The sequence below is a fragment of the Rattus norvegicus genome, chromosome X, assembly GCF_021556685.1.
Source record: "Rattus norvegicus strain SHRSP/BbbUtx chromosome X, alternate assembly SHRSP_T2T, whole genome shotgun sequence".
NCBI lineage: Eukaryota > Metazoa > Chordata > Mammalia > Rodentia > Muridae > Rattus > Rattus norvegicus.
The window spans coordinates 157391877-157416284 of NC_141554.1; the positions used below are offsets into that span (position 1 = coordinate 157391877).

Here is a 24408-nt window from a genome sequence, read left to right on the forward strand (position 1 = left end):
AAGAAAAATCTGTGACTCCAGGTATAGAGCTTAACAGATGGATATATTTTGGGTTAAAGTCCTGAGTTTTAAGTTGCTTATTGGTTTTAGAATTGATAGAAGGTATTTAAGTTTGTTTTAAGGAGAGTACAAAGATTACCCGAATCACGTGGTGGAATCATTTGGGGATTTTCATCTATGGTTCAGAACTTAGATAGGGAAAAATTGGTCACTAACTCCAAGTAGCGAGTTGTGATAAATGTCTGTAACAACAGGGAGAGTGAATGCAGGAATATATTATAGAAGTTATTAAGGTTAAATAAAAATCTGTGGCTCCGGGTAGAGAGCTTGATAGATTGAGATATTTTGGGCTAAAGTCCTGGTTTGATGTGTTGCTTATTGATACTGGAATTGATTAAAGGTTTTTAGTTTCTTTTATGAATTACCCTGCTAAAGGCCATAAGGCTCGTTGATGCTGGCTAGCAAGGGTTTGTGTTTACTTTTGATATTTACCACAACAGGAAGCTCAGATTCTCTTAACATGGGCTCCACGGGAATTTTGGTATCACAGAGTACAAAAGCCTAACAGGCTAATTTTTTAGCTTACTTCCTTTTTAAAAAATTTAGTCTTCATGATGGGTGTGACTTTAAGTTTCATAGTTATATTATTACTCTGGGAGAAAGTGCAAGATACAAGTTTTTCTGGTTACAGACCAAGGAACACAGTATTTTGGGAGAAATATTTAGTTTTTGTGTTTTTAAAAAGTGTGATTAGGCTCTAGAAATCTCACAGAGTCATACTGATCAGATTTGATAGAGGTAGACTGCCTGAAAAATGTATTCAAGAGAATCAAACAAAAAGATCTCTCGATTCTAAACTTTTGTCTTGAGAGTTGTATTTTACAGAGTGTACCTACTTGGATTCCTGCTCTCAAGGTCTTTCAGCTGGGTCCAGTCAGGACACATGATGCTACAGTGTTTGATTCATACTTCCTACCCTCTACCCCCAAGGATATCTCAACGCCCATGTACAGATTGAAGAAGTTATAGAGGAGGCATCTCCCCAATTCCCTGGACTTTGGGGGGCTGAAAGTGGTTATTCTAAAGTTGTTTTTATGAGGAATTTAGAAATGGTTGTAATTTAACAGGGAGGAATTATCTAGATTGAGTTATACAGTCGTATTCTCATTTGTTTACTAAGCTAAAATCATATCTTTGCTTTGATATAGAATTTATTTGTTAAATGTTTAAAAGTGCAAGGTTTAGAGCCAGTCCTTCTAATGATGTCATTAAAACTTCTGAGTTGATTACATCTGTGAGTTAAGGGCCAACTAGCAAATTCACAGCTCTGACTTTGTGAGAGTACTTTCAAGACAATAGTAAGATATAAAGACAATAGTCTAGATTGTCTTAGATAGATGGTTTTCAAAAACGTCAGAAATCCACAAAATTTGAGATTTAAAGTTATTTATCTTTTGTTGAGACATATCTGCTCCTAACAGTTCCCCCTTTGGTGGATTTAATGAAGAATTTGAACATCTCTACATTCAGGTGAGGCAATACTTTGTGGCTAGGCAGCCACTAGACAAAACTGCCTGTTTCATTTGCAGACTAATACTGTCCAGAAAAGGTCACATTATGCAGAATAGTTGACTGTAAATTCTGCCAAGACAGTGTGATCAGCCCTTCAAAATCTGCATTTCAAGAGTCTGTCTGTTGATTTTGGGCCAGAAGACTGAAGACTTGCGCTCACATGTTGCTAACAGGGGACTGTGCTAGTGGAGATTTGTCTCTACAACCTCTCATTTCTAGAAGCCATGTTAGACTTCCTATGTGTATAGATATTTCGTCATTTTCAGATTTCTGATGGGGTTGAAGACTGATTATAGCCTCAGCCTATCAGGCTGTATAACTCTGAAAATACATATTTTATTAGATAGTTATCAGATAGTATACAAGCTAGCCAAGATATAATATAGATTTTAAGCCTTTCTTAAGCTGGAATGGATAACTAAATGTTCTGTTTAACTGATATAGTGATGGACTGGGTGTTTAGAATATCATATGCTTTATAAATTGTAGAATGGTAATAATTGTACTCAATTTATAAATAAGTGAAAAGGCTTTTTAACTGGACAAAAAGGGGGAAATTTTGTGGTTTGCCCTGAAGTTATCTGTATTTTGATGCTAATTCCACTGCCCCAAGGACAGCTGCCTAGTCTCATACTCAGAAATCAGGTGATTTCACCAGAACCTTGTACAGGTGAAGGGCAGGTACAAGATAGAAGGAGGCCTGTCATTGGAGGAGAAGGAAGGATGGGCGGGAGAGAAGTTTGAAGGAAGAGGAGGAGACTGGAGGAAAAGGAAGGGACAGGAGAGAGGAGAACGGAGAAGCCATGGCAGGTGATGTTAAGATTCTGCTCTGTGTATTTACAGGTTGTTATCAATATTCCTAAGGGATGGATGGTACCGGGCTTTGTATGTTTAAGCGGGCAATTATATCTTATCAATTGGGTCTAAGATTATTGTGTTGTGTGTTCTTTTATGTGAGGCTTTGAGTGTAGGAAAGTGTGTGGCTGGGATGTGTTTCCACCAAGATATCTAGCAGATATCTTGGGACACCGCGGTGCGGACCTAGCGGGGGAAAAAGACATCCATAGTTTTTTAATTTTTATATTTTTACAACAACACCTCTCCACACTGACCATCTGCTCAACTACACATACTACCAGGCAGATTATGACGCCAACCCTTCTGTTCGACTTCTCTATCCCTCTGAGGTTCAAATCACTGCGGCGGATGACACAAGGTTGCTTACCACTGAAGTCTTCCCTGCTTCACTCTGTGTTGAGTCCTGATGTCTATCAAAGATAATTCCTGGTGATAAATTTTAAAAAAGTCTTTAACAGAGAGTTTGTTCTCTTTGGGTTTTAATTTTTGCTTTGCTACTCATAAACTGTGTGACATTACAAATACTTCCTCTCTGAACATGTTTCCCCAGTTGAATAAAGGAGATAATAAAAAAAAGAAATGTAAATACATAAAATATCCAATAAAAAAGAAAAAAACAAAATACTCCCTCAAGTAAACTAATTAACATGTGCAAGTGAAAAATGAAGATGCCAGGTTGTCTCTGCTGTTTCTTTGTCTCCCTGACTATTCGATATGGATGAATTTAATCTTCAAATCATGGAGTTTGAGTATAGCAAGGTATACCTGAATTGGTTAGAATTATAGATAATAGCTTATGTCTTTATCTGAAAGTTTCAGTCTATCCTCTTGACATTCTTTTCTGCGGATTCAGACAAATTTAGCCAGTCCCCATAATCTTATATGACACATCAATTCAAATTTAGTAGAGGAGACTGAATTGTTTCTGTTCACAAGTAGGAATTAAAAGGAAGAAAACAAAATAAGTTATTTCTCTAACATGATTGATATGGTAGACATGATATAGAGCATAGAGATTAACAATGACCTGTATAAAAAATGAAGTAAAGTACATGACATCTACCACTCATGTCTCAAGAATGATCCTGAATCATTCTTCACTAATTCTAATAGTACCAGACAATTCTTATAAGAACACAGAGACATACCCACACACAGTAGCAATAAATATTAACAAAAATATCAATAGCAATAAAAATATAGATCAATATCTTCTGGATTATAGCTAATATTTTCCAACAGGATCTGTTACTCTCTTTTGGCCTCAGTGGGAAATTAAACACATGTGCTACAAATATATACATAGAAAGCACACACATACAAAATAAACATTTTAAAATATGTTATAAAAATTTTCAACAAATATTATTAAATCAAATTTGACTATACATAAAAGTAAATAGACCTCAAATTAACTACAGTTCTATTCCAGAAATATAAGGTCAAAACACTGTATGCAAATCAACAAAATTATCATATTATAGCAACAGAATGAAGAGTAAAAGATGCAATTATCTCAACAGATGCAGAGAAAACATGCAGGAAAATTCACTATTTTCTCATGATATAAACCACCATTTATAAGTTAATTAAAGGTGAACACTTTTAGGCACTTCAATTCTAATTTAGTATTGGAAGTATTATCCAGAGCAATAAGGCAAGAGAAAAAATATTTTAAAAAAATTCAAATGTGAGCTTAAATTGTACATTCACAGATGTTATTCTATATGTAATCATGATTTTTTTTAAAAAAATTATTGGTTCTTTGTAAGTTTTTTATCACACACCACCTCATATACACCTTCTGCCCTTGCAATTCCCCCAAAACAAAACACAGACTGACCGACAGACAGACAGACAGACAGACAGACAGACAGACAGACAGACACACACACACACACACACACACACACACACACACACTAAACAAAACAAAGCATAGAAAACATCATGGCATGGAAACTGTAGTGTGTCACAGTGTGTCCCTCATTTATACTCCTCTGTCAACACCTGTAAATGTTCATTGCAATGAGTCATTGTTCTGGCTTGAGGTCTCTGGCTTCTGTGGCACCATCAATATTGGATCTTCACTGGGAATTCCTCCCATTATCCTGTTGTTTTCCTTTCATGAAGATACTGAAGCTTTGGATGGCAGAACTGGCTCTTTTGTGTACCCCAACAGTTCACAGATGATGTAGTTTTGGGGTGGGCCAACTCAGAGTCCTGGATCTGAGCCTGGGTTTTAGCTGAGCTAGTCAGCTCACCTGCTCTCCCTTATCTGCATCCAGGGCAAGCTCTCCAGCACTGTTCTCCTTAGGCCACCCAATGCCACCATCTGCAGGAGGCAGGGTCAGCTCTCCTGTTCTCATGCCCTTGAAGGAGGCTCACTGGCACCTCTGCCTCCAGAATCAGCTCCACTGTGTTGCTCAGTCAAGGCACAGGTCCCACTGTTCCAAATGCTGAAGCCAGTTAAGTGTAGGGATAGCTTGCCCACTCTCATGACCTCAGGACCAGCTCTCCAAACTACTATATGTGGTGAGGGGTGGAGTGGTGAGGTGTTAGAGAGCGTCACCTTGTGAAGGATGAGTGGGAGGCTCTTTCATATTGACATGTCCCAGTCACCAGGGCCAGCTCTACTGTGTTGCTTAGTCAAGGTGCAAAGTCTGCTTGTTCAAGTGCTGATGCTTGTGAGTGATGATAGTTACCCTACAGAGCAACTAGTGAGGAGCTGAGCCAGCCCGTGGACATCCATATAGTCCCAGGTCGCTGATCAGACAACCCCCATGTTCTCTAATGGTAATATGAGCCATGGTCATCGACACTAACCCCACAGACCCAGAAATGGCACTTAGTGGAAACACAGGTTGGGTCTTTACCATGGCTGCAATTGGCAGGTCTGGCTACTCACAATGAGCTATTCATCACCCCTTTGCCTTCAGTTCCATCTCTCTTCATTATGCTCAAATTGTTCTACTTCTACTTCTCTCCCATCTGTCCACCACATACTTGCACATTGAGTGGCTCCTGCTGTAGGTGGACCACATTGCTGGAGGGCCTTAGAGTGACCTTTGTGCCATGCAGCATAGGGACAAACAGCCCTTCAGAAGTTTACAGCCTGCTGTGTAGCATGGCAACAGGTGGGTCTAAAGATATCTTCCCTGTCCTGCACTACATGGCATGGGAGCAGGCAGGGCACTGTGTGGACATGCCCACATCATGTGACAGGAGGCAGGTCTCTGGGCATCTTTCCCTGCTAGTACCTTCTGCCATGGCAGGGCTGTGGGTGTCTTTCTGCACCCCTGCTACAAGATATGGCAGTTGGCAAGTCTCCATGCAGTCCTGATTTTATATGTGTGTGTATGTATAAACATAAAAATTCCAATGTATGTACAACTGATAAACTCTATAGGGCAGTAAGAATACAAAATCAGTATGCTAAATTCAGTGGCTTAAAAAAGTCAGTAACAAAATAGCTAAGAAATCAATCCTACTCACAGTAGTTGGAAAAATACCTAGGAATACATTTATCTGAATGTTGTGGCTATTCTTGGTTGTCAATGTGACTTCTTCTGACACAACACAAATATCTGGGCACTGCTGTGAGGGATGTTTTTTCTTAACAAATCATCTGAGATGAGAAGACCCACTTCTAATCCATATCTTTGAGGTGGAATGATCCACCTCTAATTTGGGCCACACCTTCGACTGGCTGCCTATATAAAAGACATGGAAGAAGGACGCTTACCCTCTTCATCTGCTTGCTCTGCTGGCACTGGCATTATAGCCTATTTATTTAGAATTCCAACATATACAGAAGTCAAACTGAGATATCAAGCTTTGTGACCTGAGCAACTACTGGATTCTTGGACCTACCCTTGGTAAACAGTAATTGTTAAACTTGCCAGACTACAAACTATAAGCTAGCTGTTCTATTAAATCCGTGTGTGTGTGTGTGTGTGTGTGTGTGTGTGTGTGTGTGTGTTCTATTTGAAGCTTGAGTGAAGTAAATGATCTTCACAGTACAAATCATAGTAGTAAAGAAAAGATTATAGTAATAAAAGATGTCACAAATAGTACAAAAGATAATTCATATTCATGGATTGGAAGTTTAATCTACTACCCAAAGGGATGTACAGATTCAGCAATTCTTTACATAAGTGACATTTTACAAGGTCAAAGGTATTTCTATAACATTTATAGAAACATTAAAGATTCTAAATGGCTAGAAGAGCCCAAACAAACAAAAACACACACAAAAAAACAAAAGCCAATTATCTCAAACAAACAAGAAAACTCCAAATACTTTAGTTTCAAGTGAACTACACAGCTATAGTAATCCATAAAGCAAGATACTAGCATAAAAATAGACATATAGGCCAATGGAAAATAATTGAGAACTCAGAAATATATCTGTGTATTTATAGTCAACTGCTTTTAATAAAGCAGCAGAAATATTGACTGCAAAGGAGATGGCTTTTCTTTATGTTTAAAAAAATCTTTCTTTTCCTGGGGTTTTCTTTTTATTAATATATTTCTTGTATGCCATAATGAACTTCATTATAACATCTTCAGAACTCTGTATTTGGCTCATAGTCACTCTTTGTTCCTCCCCATTTCTCCTCTGTTCTTTCTCTTCCTAAGTGGCTTCCCTTCTACTTGCCTGATATATGTGTGTGAGAGAGGAGAAAGAGAAAGTTCTAATTTATTTCTCTTAACATGATTAACTCCAGTTACATTCATTTTCCTACAAATGACATATTTATTTGTCTTTGTACCTGAATAAAATATATTGTGTATACATATATTAACTTTATCCATTCACCTTTTTGTTGTCATTGGGTTTAATACTACCTTATTGATATTTCATATTTCAATATTAGAGAAATTGGGTGATATTCATATGTAGAAGAAAAATCTAGACCTCTATCTCTAGCCTATCTGTATATGAACAATCAACTTAATACAATACTTAAAGCATGAGAGCCTCAAGGAAAGGGCAAGGAATCATTTCAGGGCATTGTTCTTGACAAACATTTTTAACCTGACTTACAGAAACACTTTTAAAAGGCAAAATTAACAGGACGAACATATAAAATGAAAAACTCCTGCACAGCAAAAGAACAGTTAACAAGTGAAGAGATCACCTACATTTTGTAGGGAATCATATTGGAAAACTGTTCATTGATAAAGTGATTAACATTCACAATATATAAAGAACTCAACTCAATAGCAAAACCAACAGCAACAAAAACTATTTAAAAGTAGAAACTGGGCAGGAATAACTTCTCTTTTTTTTTTAAAAAAAAAAGGGAAACAGAGGAGTGGGTCTGGGGAAGAGAGGAAGTAGGTGTGGCTGGGAATATAGGAGGGAGAGGAAACTGGTATGGATGTAATGTATGAGAAGAATTTTTTTTTAAAAAAAGGGCAATGATCTAAACAGCTCTTTCTTTTTTTTAAAAATTGGGATACATAAAGTAACAATAAGTACAGGAAGAAATGCCTATGTGAAGAAGATGTATCAGTAGGCAAAGGCACATGATGCCAAGCTTAACATCCTGACTTAACTCCTAGGGACCCAAGTGGTAAAAGAAAACCAACTCTACAATATATTCTTTGACCTTTACACACACACACACACACACACACACACACACACACACACACACACACACACACACTAAATGCAAAGAACTTAGTCAATATTTTAAAAAAAATCGGGGAATACCTATGAAAATCACAATGAAAAAGCAGGTCAAACAAGTAAGAATAGTTATTACCAAACACACAAAGCAGAAGAAATTCTGATGCAATTTGCTCTACATTTGCTTTTTTTTAAAACTTCGTTTTTACTGGATATTTTATGTACTTACATTTCAAATGTTATTCCATTTCCCCCCACTCCCACCCACCCACTCCCATCTCAACACCCTGGTATTATTCCCCTACACTGGGAAAACAAGCCTTTACAGGACTAAGGGCTTCTCATCCTGTTGATACCAGACAGTGCCATCCTCTTCTACATATATGACTGGAGCCATGGGTTCCTCCATGTTTACTCTTTGGTTGGTGGTTTAGTCCTTGGTATCTCTGGGGTCTGGTTGGTTGATATTGTTGTTCTTCCTATGGGGTTGTAAAACCCTTCAGCTCCTTCAGTCTTTTCTCTAACTCCTCCATTGGGGTTCCCTTGTTCAGTCCAATGATTAGTTACAAGCATCCTCATCTGTATCAGTAAGGCTCTTGGAAGAGCCTCTCAGGGGACATCCATATCAGGCTCCTGTCAGCAAGCACTACTTGGCATCAGCAATAGTGACTGGGTTTTGTGGCTACATATATAATTGATTCCCAGGTGGGGCAGTCTCTAAATGACCTTTCCTTCAGTCTCTGCTCTGCTCTTTGTACCTGTATTTCCTCCTGTGTATATTTTGTTCCCCCTGAAGCATCCACATTTTGGTATTTCTTTTTCTTGAGCTTCATATGGTCTGCAAATTGTTTCTTGGGTATTCTGAGATTCTGGGCTAATATCCACTTATCATTGAGTGCATTCCATGTATGTTCTTTTTGTGATTGGGTTACCTCATTCAGAATATTTTCTAGTTCCATCCATTTGCCTATGAATTTCATATAGTCATTGGTTTTTTTTTTTTTTTTTGGTTTTTTTTTTTTTTTTTTTGGTTCTTTTTTTTCGGAGCTGGGGACCGAACCCAGGGCCTTGCGCTCCCTAGGTAAGCGGTCTACCACTGAGCTAAATCCCCAGCCAGTCATTGTTTTTAATAGCTGAGTAGTATTACATTGTGGAAATGTACCACATTTTCTGTATCCATTCCTCTGTTGAAAGACAGTGGATAAGAGTACTGACTGCTCTTCCAGAGGTCCTGAGTTCAAATCCCAGCAACCACATGGTGGCTCACAACCATCTGTAATGAGATCTGATGCCCTCTTCTGGTGTGTCTGAAGACAGCTACAGTGTATCTAATAAATAAATCTTTTTTTAAAAAAGCTTAACTAAAAAGCCTCTGGAAAATGAACAAATGGCTTGCTTTACATGTGTGCTATAAATTAATACTTTTTGGAAAATTTATGTTCCTCTACCACTAATGAAAATGTACAGAATAAGAAACTATACCATGCTCAGCATCGAATGGGAAACACAGAGAACATTCCTTTCCCAAGGCCTGGGGATATTCCTAGAAGAGAAATGGAGAGATTATGCAAGAGTCAGAGGTGGTAGATGACTTCGAGGAAACTTTTCTGAATTCAACAGGGTAGCTGCACATATAAACTCACAACAGTTCTGATTGCACACATAAAATCTACACAATTGAGAAAGTGGAAATGAGCCAAGGGGCACAGAAAAAAAAAACACCACAGGCCACACCTGCATCACTACAAGTGAAAGACCCCCAGAGTGGGGAGACCCTCACTCAAGTCTCGGGATGACGCAACCCCCCAAGAACTCACACAAGACCGTCTTTGTTGTAATCACATGAGGTTTATAGATAGCAACCAGTGCACTGGGGTCGAGACTCGTATCCCACACAGGGGCAGTGGAGTTCAACCCCGAGAGGCTGGGAGAAGAGGTATTTAAAGGGAGAAACCACAACCCGAAGGGGCAGGGATGGCGTCATAGAATAACAGTGAAAAATCACAAGGAAGAACTCTCTGTCTCCCAAGATTGTTTCCTAGGAGAAGCTGTCTCTTACTTCTCAGATTGTTTAACTTCATGGTCTGCTAGATCCTAGGAGAAGTTGTTTCCTGCTTCTCAAGATTGTTCTCTAAGATTTATGGTCAGCTAGTTTCTGGGAGAAAGCTGTTGAGCTGGCCAATGTAATTATCCATTCTATAGTCCTAGGAGAGGCTTTTTGGAACATACAATTCTGGGGCCTAACCTGTTTTTTTGTTTTTTTGTTTTTTTGTTTTTGTTTTTGTTTTTGTTTTTTTCTGCTCTGAACTTTGTGTCTAGGGGGGCAACTTTAAAACTTTTATCTTTTATTCCCCACTTCTTGTGGCTAGTTCTAATCTTAGAACTAAATTTTTATATCTTTATAATATTGTTTTTTTTAACCTTGTAAAACATGATATTGTTGACGTAACATCAAAATCTGAACAGTACTCATCTTTTTTTTAATAAAGGTAACTAGCTTATTTAACACACAGGGACCTATAATCGGAAACAGAAGCAAAATTAAGAAGGGTCCCATAAGGGAAGATATCAGAGTAGTCATCCAAGGAGATCTACTAAACCAGCTCTCGAACCATCTCTGATGTATAAGTCTAGGGAGCTTTTTGAAGATCTGAGTGTCTCTCTAGGTCCCAGCTCTCAGCCCCAATGGCTAGTATGTGGCTGGTGAAGGCTGAGACTTGACAGCTGTCAGGGTGGTCAGCAGCACCAGGTACGGTCCTTTCTAGCAAGGCTCAAGTGTCTGGGCTCAGTGTCGTTGTATGTAGCCAAGTCTCCAACCTGGAACTGGTGAGATGTCTCAGGGGTCCCCGGGGCATAGGCTGCTGCCAGCTGTGAGCAGATTTCTTTCTGTATCACCTGTAGGTCTTTTAGCCTGGCATGCAAATCATTATTACTATGACATGTTGGTTCAGTAACATCATCTAATACAGTCAGAGGAGCTGAGGCCCCATATAAGATCTCAAAGTGGGTTAGGCTGAATCTAGAAGGGAGACTTCTTGCTCTGAAGAGAGCAAGAGGGAAGGAGTATCACCCAGTCTGTGCCAGTCTCCATGGTTAATTTGGTCAGGGTCTCTTTTAGAGCTTTATCTATTTATTTTACCTGTCTTGAACTTTGAGGTCTGTAGATATAATGTAATTTTTAATCGACCTCTAAATATTTGGCCACACCCTGGCTTACCTTGGCAACGAAAGTAGGGCCATTGTCTGACCAGATTACCTTGGGCATTCTAAATCAGGGGAAGATTTCTTTCAGTATCTTCTGGATGACTATCGAGGCCGTCTCTTGTTTGGTGAGGAAAGCTTTTATCTATTCCTGGAAAGGTATCTATAAACACTAGGAGATAAGCAATTTGGGCCTTTTCTTCTGTTGTACATTCTAAGTGAGGCCATCCCTTAGTCTAATCCCAGTTCCCAGTGGCTGTCTCTTGCAGGCCTGTAACCAGGATAGGCTCCTCCATAGCCATTCCCCGAGTCACTTTATCTGTTTTGTTACTGTCCCATGTCACTGAATCTCTTCCTTCCTGATGTCCTGGGCAATGAATAATACTCACAGTTGTTGGCTTCATCAGGGCATCCAAGAGATGGTAAGGCATCTGTGGCGCTGATGTGCTGGGGGGTAGAGGTTTGTCCATCCCAGATGACATTTGTGTTGTCCTTCATTGTAGCATGTACTTATCTCTGACCATTATGAAGAGAACTGTTTCCATCGGTAGACAAGGTAGCCTCGGCTTTCAGCAGGGATCAATCAGCCAGTTGCAGAGGTCTTTTTTTCCACCCATTGGCTTCTGTCAGTACTTGATACTCATGCTATGGTGGCTCCAGGTCAGGATTGGGCAGCAAGGTGACCAGATTGCCCCCAACCGGTGGAGAATCTAGTCCATGGCAGCTGACCAGTGGTCCCATCTTTTGGGATGTTCTATTCAGAGGCAAAACATCAGCCACTCTATCACCCTGGATTGGGTGACAGTTGTTAGTGCCCGGCTGGCAGGAGTGATGGGTTCTAGGCAGAACAGCACTAAGCCACACATCTCCCAGCATAAGGTACTGGTACACTGAGACAGTCTTAAGCTCCACATACACAGTCTGCAGATATGCATACACATGGCCTCACCCAGCCATTTTAGCCCACGCAAGCCATCTTGAAGAGCAAATTTTTCATGAGCAAGGGATAGGGGCAGTCAGGGATGACCATAAACTAGTGGGTTACCTGGCCCACGCCAAGGTCCACTGTTCTTCGGGTAGTCCATAAGTATTGTTTGTTGCCAGTAGCCCCCTGTACCCAAGGTCTTTGGATACTGGCCCACTGGGGCATAGGAGCACAGAGTGTTGGGTCTCTGTATCCATAAAACAACTGGGCGGGCTTCTCTTCTATCTCTATGCATAGCCAGCACTCTAGGACCAAGAGGCTCTCCAGTGGCCCCTCTTATTCTTTCTGGGGCAGTCCCTGACCCAGTGTCCTTTTTCTTTGTATTAGACACACTGATCTTTAGCCAGGAATTCTCTTCTGTTGTCAGGTACTGTCTTCTTAGGTTCCCTAACTACTGTGGCCAGTATATGTTCCTCTCTTGTCTTTTATCTCTCTTTAGCTCTCTAACTTTTTAACCCTTTAAATTTTTGTAACTTTCTCTTTATATCTTTTTCTTATCTTAGCCAGATTGGTGGGACATTTTCCAGCCCCTCGGAGACCCACCCTTGGAGCCTGGGGGCAGACCCAGAGCACTCCCTACCTTCAGGCATATTGAATCCAACAGGCAGAAGTGAGGGCCTTCCATCCATGTCTGGAACATTTTTTTTTTCTGGCCTCTAGTAGGATTCTGTATTTCCTGTAACAGCTATTAACAAGCATCTCAAGTGGGATGGTGAGAAAACAAGAAGAGAGTCCAGAAAATAGAGGTCCGCCAAAAAGGACAAGAGCATTCAGTCACACAGAAAGACAATCAAAAGATTAACAGACAAAAAACCAGAAGTATGCACAAAAACAAAAGACAAGTGGCTGCCGCAAGATCACCACAAAACCGAACTGATTCAGATGGGAGCTTCCGTGAGTTCACCAAAAACAGATGAAGGGGAGCAGATTTCACATCACTCCTCTTTCCCAACCAGAATCTCAACTGACAAGTTGTGTGTTCAATCTAGTGGTAACACAAAACAAAGACCTAAGACACACAGACAAAAACCACTCTGGAAATACAGATGGCCAGGAGGGCAGGTCTTTTCTCTAATCTAGGAGAATCACTGAATTCTCACAAGCACCCAGATGGGAATCTCCCAGGCGTCCCTGGGGTCCCTCCTCACCTCCTGGGACGTCTCCCAGGGCAGTGCAATCAGTGAGCCCCAGGCACGTCTACCGCTCACACTCGCTTCTCTCCTGAGAAACGAGCCTCCCTCTCAGCCCGAGATGGGAGTGACTGCAAAACCAGAACTCCAGAACTCACGAGCAAATACAGACCCAGAGTAGCAAATACAGACCCAGAGTTTAGCCGGCACAAAACACAGACACAGACAAAGACACAGACGCTATCTCACCTCCAAGTGGGTCTTTGGAGATGAGGGTGGTCACCCATCCCGGACGAGCCCCCAAATGAAAGACCCCCGGAGTGGGGAGACCCTCTCTCAAGTCTCGGGATGACGCAACCCCCCAAGAACTCACACAAGACCGTCTTTGTTGTAATCACATGAGGTTTATAGATAGCAACCAGTGCACTGGGGTCGAGACTCGTATCCCACGCAGGGGCAGTGGAGTTCAACCCCGAGAGGCTGGGAGAAGAGGTATTTAAAGGGAGAAACCACAACCCGAGGGGGCAGGGATGGCGTCATAGAATAACAGTGAAAAATCACAAGGAAGAACTCTCTGTCTCCCAAGATTGTTTCCTAGGAGAAGCTGTCTCTTACTTCTCAGATTGTTTAACTTCATGGTCTGCTAGTTCCTAGGAGAAGTTGTTTCCTGCTTCTCAAGATTGTTCTCTAAGATTTATGGTCAGCTAGTTTCTGGGAGAAAGCTGTTGAGCTGGCCAATGTAATTATCCATTTTATAGTCCTAGGAGAGGCTTTTTGGAACATACAATTCTGGGGCCTAACCTGTTTTGTTTTTGTTTTTTTTTTTTTTTTTTTGTTTTTTTCTGCTCTAAACTTTGTGTCTAGGGGGGCAACTTTAAAACTTTTATCTTTTACAAGGTCTTACTGGAGTTGACTTAATGTTTGTAGCCCATGTTACCAGCAATGGTTATGCAGATGTACATGGTCTGTGCTGTGGCCTGAAGCCAAGTTGGTATCTGTGGGCCATTTTGCCAATGGGGGCCATATTGATCAAATTGATGGGAGTGGTCTGAGTGCTACCTGAGGACATGGTGATGTCCAAGTCTATCCTGCCACCAGAAACTATGTTTGGGTGTATGCTCCTATTGCAGCAGGTTTCTGTGTTGATATCCTTTGTAGCCACAGAAGGCCATGAAGAATTATAAGGTCTGTGCTACTGCCTGAAGTCATACTGATATCTGTTCCTTATGCTGCCTGCAGGGGTGGTGTGGGGGAAATGCAGATCTTGATCTGTCTGTACTTCTGCTTGAAGCCCTCTTGATGTCCATTGTTCTGGGTGCCTTCTGCAGAAACCATATAGAGGCTCATGATCCATGCTCTTGCTTCTGTATGTGAAGAGCAAGGAGCCTATTTTTGCTGTGACATCAATGATTGTAGATGAATAGTTGAAACTGACAACTCCCTCCCCCCACCTCCCAATATGTAACAACCTAGACAGGAAGCAACCCCTCATTGATGAGAACTCTTTAAAAATTGGGGGATACTGACATGTAGTTCTACATAACTGATGGCTCCTGGCTGGGGTACAGGAGGGGATGGACTCAGTACTACTTAAGAGACAGGCCACTGAGAGTTTGACCATGCTCTAGTGAGTATATAGATAACACAAATTGGGCTTCTTGCTGTTATTTTTTCTATTGTATTTTTATATTTATTTTTACTTTTTTGGAGGGAGGTCACAAAGTTGAGGGGTGTACATCAAAAGACTTGAAGTGAGTGTGATTTGGTTGCATGATGTGAAATTCCCAGAGAATCAACAAAAAATTGTTATGTTTAAAATATTAAAAAGACCTGAATAAGCTAAAGCCAGACAGAGTTCAAAATGGAATAGGGAAGGTGGCCATAAAATCCCCTCTGAGGCTGAGAAACTAATTATAATTAATAGTTGTTGGCAAAGGATGAGCCAGTTTTCTTTAAGGGTATGGCTTCTAGTAGGGTTCATATCTAAGAGTATTTGAATAACATGAATAAATTTGAATTCAATAGCCTTAATAAAATAGAGAACTAAAATGTGGATGGCTACAGAGGTAGGACCAGATCATGGAGGAGTTAGTGGGTGAATGTGATGAAAATACATTTTAAGAAATTCTAAAAGGAAAAATACAATTTAAATTGGCAGATGATAGATCTAAATAAATGTTGAAAAATAAAAGATTATTGAAGTTCCCCATGAAACTATAATATGATTCAACTATACTACTAAAGGGTACATATTAAAAAGAAAATCAGTATGTCAAATGAATTTCTTCCCTCAAATGTTTGTCGGAGTATTCCCTGTAGCCAAGAAATGGAATCAACATGGGTATTCAATGACAGATGGATAGATTAAAAAATGTAGAGTCACCATTCCCCAAGGCTCTCAAGATAATCAGTACAGGATAATGGTTGCCTATTGGAATTATACTATAAGATCCCATTGCTGAAGACAATACATTCTTTGGGCATCAGACAAAGAGAAGTGCAGTTGGAATTGAATTGGATACGCCCTCTATGCTAGCTTGTACACATAATGCTAAAGGCTCTATGCAGACTGTTGGGAAAGAACTAACATCAACAATCTTAAGAATGGAGCCTTGTGGGAATGAATGTAACATTCCCATCTGGCAAGGGAAATGAATCCACTGATTTCATAGTGACCAAGACTGTCATGAAGGTAACCAGTTACCTTCTCATTGGACTTGAGACCTGTTTCAAATAATTCACCTCTAGAACAGTAAACATCTAGTAGTGTAAGTCATAACTATAGGTGAGAAAGCTACTACTGTTTGGCTAAAAAGATACAATGTGCCTATTAAAATACCTTCTAAATATTTTAGTGTTTCTATCCATAGACTAGTGCTCCTGTGAGTTTCCCTTAGAAAGTCTTGTTATAGTAGGTGGTCTGCTTATTTTTTCTAAATGCTAACTGAAAAGCTCACCTTTTCCTTTTTCTTCTTTTCAAGTTCCTTCTTTCAGATACTGACCAAAGTCTAGGCATGTTTCCTCTCTGTGTTCTAGGCCTTCTTGTGCATTCTCTGAAGATCTGCACTCTCCACTTACCTCCCATCATATGGGTTTTCTCTCTTTCCCTTCTCCATCTCTTTACTTAAGGCAGCACCCAAGATTTATAGCTTAATTGCCCTCTTATTTTATTATCAAACTTTAACAAAATGTTCTTTAAGCCTCCTTCTAAATCTATTTCTAAACTACTTGACTGTTAAAGACTCCCTGAGACTTCACCCAAACCTTCCTGCTGGGACAGATTGCTAGCTTGTCTGCTCCCCGAAAGACACCGTATCCTGAGATATCCCAGAAGATCTACTGCACTCAGAACATTTGATACCACATCCTGAGGCATCCCAGGAGATCTGCTGTACTCAGGGCATCTGACACCACAGCAGAAGACATCCCAAGAGATCCACTGCACTTAGGACACCACAGCTTGAAGATATCCCAGGAGTTCCTCTATACACAGGGCAACTGGGCAACACATGCAGGCCAATGGATGCAGGGAAAGCCTCCCTGGAGTTGTGCTGCACAGAAATCACAGTCCATAGGTCCCCCTAAAGAACAGCTTCACACAGGACAATAGCTTGGCTGCTCCTCTGAAGACCCAATAGTCTGACGGCCTCCCAGGAGATCTATTTCAGCCAAGGCAACAGATTAGTAGCTTCTCTGCCCCTCAGAAGACCTTCCAGTTGGAAGGCTCCACAGGAGGTCTGTTACAGACAGAAAGGTAGGCCTATCAGAAGTCTTGAAGCAATAGCGACAAAAGAGACAGACTCCAGACAGAGTTAGCCAGACCAGCAAACATCAGGGATAACCAGACAATGAGAAACAAGCACAAGACCAAAAGCAACAGTAACCATTATACATGGGCATCATCAGAACCCAATTCTCCCATGACAGCAAGCTCTGAATACATCAACGCACCTGAAAATTAAGAAGTTGACCTAAAATCCTAGCTCATAAAGATTAAATAGAGTCTTTTAAAGGAGGATATAAATACTTCACTGAGAGAAATGCAGAAAAATACAGGTAAATATGTAGAAGCCCTTAAGGAGGAAACAAACATATTCTTTAAAGAAATACAAGAAGACACAATCAAACAGGTGAAGAAATTGCACAAAGCAGACCAAGACCTAAAAGTAGAATTAGAAACAACAAAGAAAACACAAATGGAGGCATTCCTGGAGATAGAAAACCTAGGAAAGAGGTCAGGAATTACAGATGCAAGTATCACTAGCAGAATACAAGTGATAGAAGACAGAAACTCAGGTGTAGAAGATACCTGAGAAGAGATTGACACAATGCTCAAAGAAAATTCAAAACATATAAAACTCCTAACTTAAAACATCCAGGAATTTCAGGACCAAATCTAAGAATATTTGGAATAGAGTAGAATGAAGATTCTCAGTTCAAAGGACCTGAAAACAACTTCAACAAAATCATAGAAGGAAATTTCCCCAACCTAAAGTAAAGAAAGAGACGACCATAAATGGACAAGAAGCCTATAGAACACCAAACAAATGGGACCAGAAAAGAAAATTCTCTCATCACATAATAATCAAAACACTAAATACACAGAACAAAAAGAATATTAAAAGCTGCAAGAGAAAAGGGCCAAGTAACATACAAAGGTAGACCTATCAGAATTACACCAGACTTTTCAACAGAGACACTAAGTCAGTAGAGCCTGTTGAGAGGTCATGCAGACTTTAAGAGAATACAAATGTCAGCCCAGGCTACTATACTGGGCAAAACTCTTGATCAATATAGATGGAGAAACCAAAATATTCCAGGACAAAACAAATTCAGACAATACCTATCTACCAATCCAGCTCTACAGAGAATACTAGAAGGACAACACCAACAAAAGGAAGGTACCTACACCAAAGAAAAGACAAGATATTAAGTATTGCACAAGAAAGCCAAAAGAAGAGAACCACAAGCATATAAAACCACCTACAAAAACAAACATAACAGAAACCAACAGTCACCTGTCTTTAATATCTCTCAATATTAATGGACATAACTCAACTGTAAAAAGACATAGGCTAACAGACTGGATACTCAAGCATTTTGCTGCATACAAGAAACATACCTCAATAACAAAGACAGACAATATCTCAGAGTAAGAGGATGGAAAAAGGTCTTCCAAGCAAATGGTCCTAAGAAAGAAGCTGGAGTTATCCTAATAACCAATAAAATAGACTTCAACTAAAAGTTATCAATTATGATGAGGAATGACACTTCATACTCATCAAAGGGAAAATCTACCTAGAAAAAAATCTCAATTCTTGTGCTGGAGAGATGGCTCAGTGGTAAGAGCACTGATTGCTCTTCCAGAGGTCCTGAGTTCAATTCCAAGCAACCACATGGTGGCTCACAACCTGTAATTGGATCTGATGCCCTCTTCTGGTGTGTTTGAAGACAGCTACACTGTACTTAAATACATAATAAATAAATCTTAAAAAATAATAATTCTGAACATCTATGCCCCAAATGCAAGGGCATCCACATTCAAAAAAGAAATTTTACTAAAGTTCAAAACACACATTGAATCCCACACAATAATAGAGGGAGACTTCAACACCCCACCCTCACCAGTGAACTGGTTATTGAAACAGAATCTAAACAGACACAGTGAAACTAATAGTAGTTATAAGACAAATGGATATAACAGGTATCTACAGAGCATTTCACCCTAAAACAAAAGAATATACCTTTTTCTCAGCAACTCATGGTACCTTCTCCAAAATCAACCATATAATTGGTCTCCTTAACCCTCAAGGAGATTGAAATAATCCCATGCATTCTATCAGATCACCATGGACTAAGGCTGGTCTTCAGTAACAGCAAAAACAACAGGACATACACATGGAAACAGAACAATTCTCTACTCAATGATAACTTGGTCAGGGAAGAAATAAAGAAAGAAATTAAAGACTTCCTGGAATTTAATGAAAATGGTGACACATCATGCCCAGAGTTATGCGACACAATGAAAGCAGTGCTAAGGAGAAAATTCATAGCACTTAGTGCCCTGGTAAAGAAACAGGAGAGATCTACACTAGTGACTTAACAGCACACCTGACAGCTCTAGAACAAAAAGAAGCAAACTCACCCAAGAGTAGAGGCAGGAAATAGTCAAACTGAGGGCCAAAATCAACCAAATATAAACAAAGAGAATAATAAAAAGAATTAACAAAACCAAAAGCTGGTTCTTTGAGAGAATCAACAAAAGCTGAAAACCAGTAACCAGGAGCTCTGACACACCTGAGAGAAGAGGTGAGACTAACTATTCTGCTCTAAGCAACCCACCTGCAGGCCTCAGGACACACAAACCCAGGAGCAGTCAGGGACAGGACACATCTGGCCTACACCCTGAGTTGAACCGCTACCACAGCTCTCTGTACCAAAATCCCTTGGGGGAGAGAATTGGACTCTCAGAAGTGTGGATAATCCTGAGAACTCAGGGAGACTGCTACTTCTCCTCACATTCCTGGCCCAAGAGGAACCTGCCTAGTGCCCCTGGATACAGGAACCAAGGAATACTCATCGGCAGGAACCTTCTGGTTTCTGCCTGTGCCAAGAACCAAAAGCCAGTTGCCTGAAGCTCTGACACACCTGAGAGCAGAGTTAAGACCAACTCTTCTGCTTCAAACAACTCATCTGGAGGCTTCAGTTCACACAAACCCAGGAGCTACTCTCTGTTCCCATATCTGGCTGAAAAGCTTACAAGAGGCAAGCGCAGGAACCTAAACAAAAGAAACCAAGGCTACTTAGCATTATCAAAGCCCAGTTCTCCTACCAAGGCACACCTATCAGAATTACACTAGACTTTTCACCAGAGTCTATGAAAACCAGAAGACCCTGGGCAGAATATCATACAGACCCTAAGAGAACAGAAACGCCAGTCCAGACTACTATATCCAGCAAAACTCTCATTTAATATAGATAGAGAAACCAAGATATTCCATGACAAAACCAAATTTACACAATATCTTTCTACAAACCCAGCCCTACAAAGGATAATTGATGGAAAACTCCAACACCCAGAGGGAAACTACACCCTATAAAAAGGAAGAAAGTAATCTTGCAACAAACGCAAAAGAAGAGAGCGGCAAAAACATAATTTCACTGCTAAGAACAAAAATAACAGGAAATAACAATCACTATTCTTTAATATCTCTTAACATCAATAGACTAAATTCCCCAATAAAAAGACATAGACTAACAGACTGGATACATAAAGAGGACCCAGGTTTTTGCTGTATGCAGGAAACACACATCAGTGACAAAGACACTACCTCAGAGTAAAAGATTAGAAAACAGCTTTTCAAGCAAATAGTCCCAAGAAACAAGCTGGAGTAGCCATTCTAATACTGAATAAAATCAACTTTCAACCAAAAGTTATCAAAAAAGATAAGGAAGTTCACTTCACATTCATCAAAGGAAAAATCTAACAAGATGAACTCTCAATCCTGAATATCTATGCTCCAAATGCAAGGGCACCTACATTCATAAAAGAAACCTTACTAAAGCTCCAAGCACACATTGCATCTGACACAAAAATAGTGGGAGATTTCAACACTGCACTCTCTTCAGCGGACAGATCAAGGAAACAGAAACTAAACAGAGACATGGAGACACTAACAAAAGTTAGTGAACTAAATGGATTTAACAGATATTTATAGAACAATTCATCCTAAAACAAAAAAAGATATACCTTCTCAGTACTTCATGAGTACTTCTCAGTACTTCTCAGTACTTCTCCAGAATTGACCATCTAATTGGTTACAAAACAGGCCTCAACAGATACAGGAAGATTGAAATAATCTCATGCATCCTATCAGATGAACTAAGATGGACTACCATGGACTAAGGCTGGTCTCCAATAACAACAGGAAGCCCACATACATATGGAAGCGGAACAACGCTCTACTAAATGACTACTTGGCCAAGAAAGAAATAAAGAAATTAAAGACATTTTAGAATTTAATGAAAATGAAGTTAAAATATACCCAAACTTCTGGGACACAATGAAAGCAGTGCTAAGAGGAAAACTCATAGCTCTGCAGGCCTCCAAAAGGAAATTGGAGAGAGAATACATTAGCACCCTGACAGCACACCTAGAAGCTCTAAAACAAAAAGAAACAAATACACCCACAATGAGTAGAAGCCAGGAAATAATCAAATGCAGGGCTGAAATCAACCAAGTAGAAACAAAAAAGAGCTATACAAAGAATCAAGAAAACCAGGAGGTGGTTCTTTGAGAAAACCCTCAAAATAGATAAACCCTTAGCTAGATGAACCAGATGGCACAAAGAGTATCCAAATTAACAAAATCAGAAATGAAAAGAGAGACATAACAACAGAATCTGAGGAAATTCAGAAAATCATTAGATACCACTACAAAAGCCTATGTTTCACAAAACTGGAAAATCTGAAGGAAATGGACAATTTTCTAGACAGATCCTAGGTACCAAAGTTAAATCTGGATCAGATAAACTATTTAAGTGACTCCATAACCCCTAAAGAAATAATAAAAGTTATTAAAATCTCCCAACCAAACAAAAGCCCAGGACCAAATGGGTTTAGTGCAGAATTCTATCAGACCTTCATAAAAGACCTCATACCAATACGGTACAAACTATTCCATACCCAAATCCTTCTATGAAGCCACAATTACTCTTATACTGAAACCACACAAGACCCAACAAAGAAAGAGAACTTCAGACCAATTTCCCTTATGAGCATTGATGCAAAAATACTCAATAAAATTCTTGCAAACCGAATCCAAGAACACAAGTAGGCTTCATCCCAGGGATGCAGGGTTGGTTCGATATATGGGAATCCATCAATGTAATCCACTGTGTAAACAAACTCAAAGAACAAAAAACTACATGATCATCTTATTAGATGCTGAGAAAGCATTTGACAAAATTCAACACCAATTCATGTTAAAAGTCTTGGAAAGATCAGGAATTCAAGGCCCATACCTAAGCATAGTAAAAGCAATATACAGCAAACCAGTAGCCAACATCAAACTAAATGAAGAGAAACTTGAAGCAATCCCACTAAAATCAGAGACTAGAAAAGGCTGCCTTCTCTCTCCCTACTTATTCAATATAGTACTCGAAGTCTTAGTCAGAGCAATCAGACAACAAAAGGAGGTCAAAGTGATACAAATTGGAGAGTAAGAAGTGAAAATATCACTATTTGCAGATGATATTATAGTATACTTAAGTGACCCCAAAAGTTCCACAAGAGAACTACTAAGCCTGATAAACAACTTCAGTAAAGTGGCTGGGTATAAAATTATTTCAAAGAAATTGGTGGGCTTCCTCTATATAAAGGATAAACAGGTTGAGAAAGAAATTAGAGAAACAACTTCACAATAGTCCCAAATAGCACAAAATACCTCAGTGTGACTCTCACCAAGCAAGTGAAAGATAGTATGACAAGGACATCAAGTCTCTGAAGAAAGAAATCAAAGAAAATGCCAGAACATGGAATGATCTCCCATGCTCATGGATTGGCAGGATTTAGTAAAATTGGCCATCTTGCTGAATGCAATCTACAGATTTAATGCAATCCCCATCAACAACTCAACTCTTCATAGAGTTAGAAAGAGCAATTTTCAAATTCATTTGGAATAACAAAAAAAAAAAAAAAAAAAAAAAAACAAACCCAAGATAATGAAAACTGTCCTCAACAATAAAAGAACTTCTGGGGGAAATCACCATTCCTGACCTCAAGCTATATTACGGAGCAATAGTCATAAAAACTGCATGGTATTGGTACAGAAACAGGTAGGTTTATCAATTAAATTGAATCGAAGAACCTGAAATAAACTCACACACCTATAGTCCCTTGATCTTTGGGAGGGAGGTTCCTGGGAGGAAAAAAGGATGGTGGGAGAGGAAATCATGACCAGGTATTGGTTGGGGGAAAGGGACTGAAGTCCTGAGGACCAGCAAAAAGAATAGAAACAGGTGACCTACTGAGGAAGAAGGTAGGGAGGACCCTCCAGAATGTACCAGAGACCTGGGAGGTGCGAGCCTCTCAGGATTCCAGCAGGGGGAGCACTAAAGGAAAAGCCGTACAGTGGGGAGAGGGAACCTGTACATACTACCTTAAGCAGAAAGACAGGGCATCGAGCGAGGGATGGGGTTGCCATCCTACAGTCAAAACTCTAACCCATAATTATTCATGTCTGAATGAACTAAGGGGATGGAAATGTAGAAAAGTCTGAGGAAATGAAAGTCCAGCCACAGGTCCAAAGTGGGATCCAGCTCCGAGGGGAAGCCGCAAAGCCTGACGCTATTACTAAGGCTATGGAGCACTCACAAAAAAGGGTCCTAGCATGACTGCCCTCTGAAAGACCCAACAAGCAACTGAAAGAGTCAGATGCAGATATTTATACCCAACCAATGGACAGAAGCTGCTGCCCCTGTGACTGAATTAGGGAAAAGTTGGAAGAAGCTGAGGAGGAAGGCTACCTCCTAGGAGGACCAGCAGTCTCAACTAACCTGGACCCCTGAGATCTCTCAGACACTGGATCACCAATCAAGTAGCATACACCAGCTGAGATGAGGTCCCCAACACATATACAGAAGATGACTGCAGGGTCTGTGTTTAGTCAGAGAAGATGCATTGAATCCTCTAGAGACTTGAGGCCCTAGATAGTGGAGAGTTCTGTTGGGGTGGTTGGGGTGGGGACATACTTGTGGAGACAGGGGATCATGGAGGAGGTATGGATGTGGAACAGTCAGAGGATGGACCAGGAAGGGAATAACATTTGGAGTATAAAAAATTAATAATAGTAATAAAGACTCCCTGAATTTCCTGCAATAATTGTATTCATCAACTTAAAACATCTGTGATAGCCTGCACAAGGCCAGCAAAAGACTGGGCTGATCAGCACTATTATGGATTGGGGAATGGCTTATTATGCCCCCATCCCTCCCAGAGGATTTAAAGGTAGTTTAGTTTTA

General features: G+C 40.1%; 1 long non-coding RNA gene across 2 annotated transcripts in view; it reads right to left on the bottom strand.

Moving 5' to 3' along the window:
- LOC147998398 (uncharacterized) overlaps window positions 1-13346 on the bottom strand; it is a 60130-nt gene extending 46784 nt beyond the window's left edge. The window contains exons 1-3 of one of the 2 annotated variants that reach the window (XR_015646815.1): window positions 12838-13346; window positions 9554-9614; window positions 2798-2856 (exon numbers count right to left, since the gene is read on the bottom strand). This is a non-coding gene — a long non-coding RNA (uncharacterized LOC147998398). Of the gene's footprint in view, window positions 1-2797; window positions 2857-8895; window positions 9615-11661 lie in introns of those variants that run through there. The other variant, XR_015646816.1, reaches the window with a different exon arrangement.
- Window positions 13347-24408: the final 11062 nt, after the last annotated feature.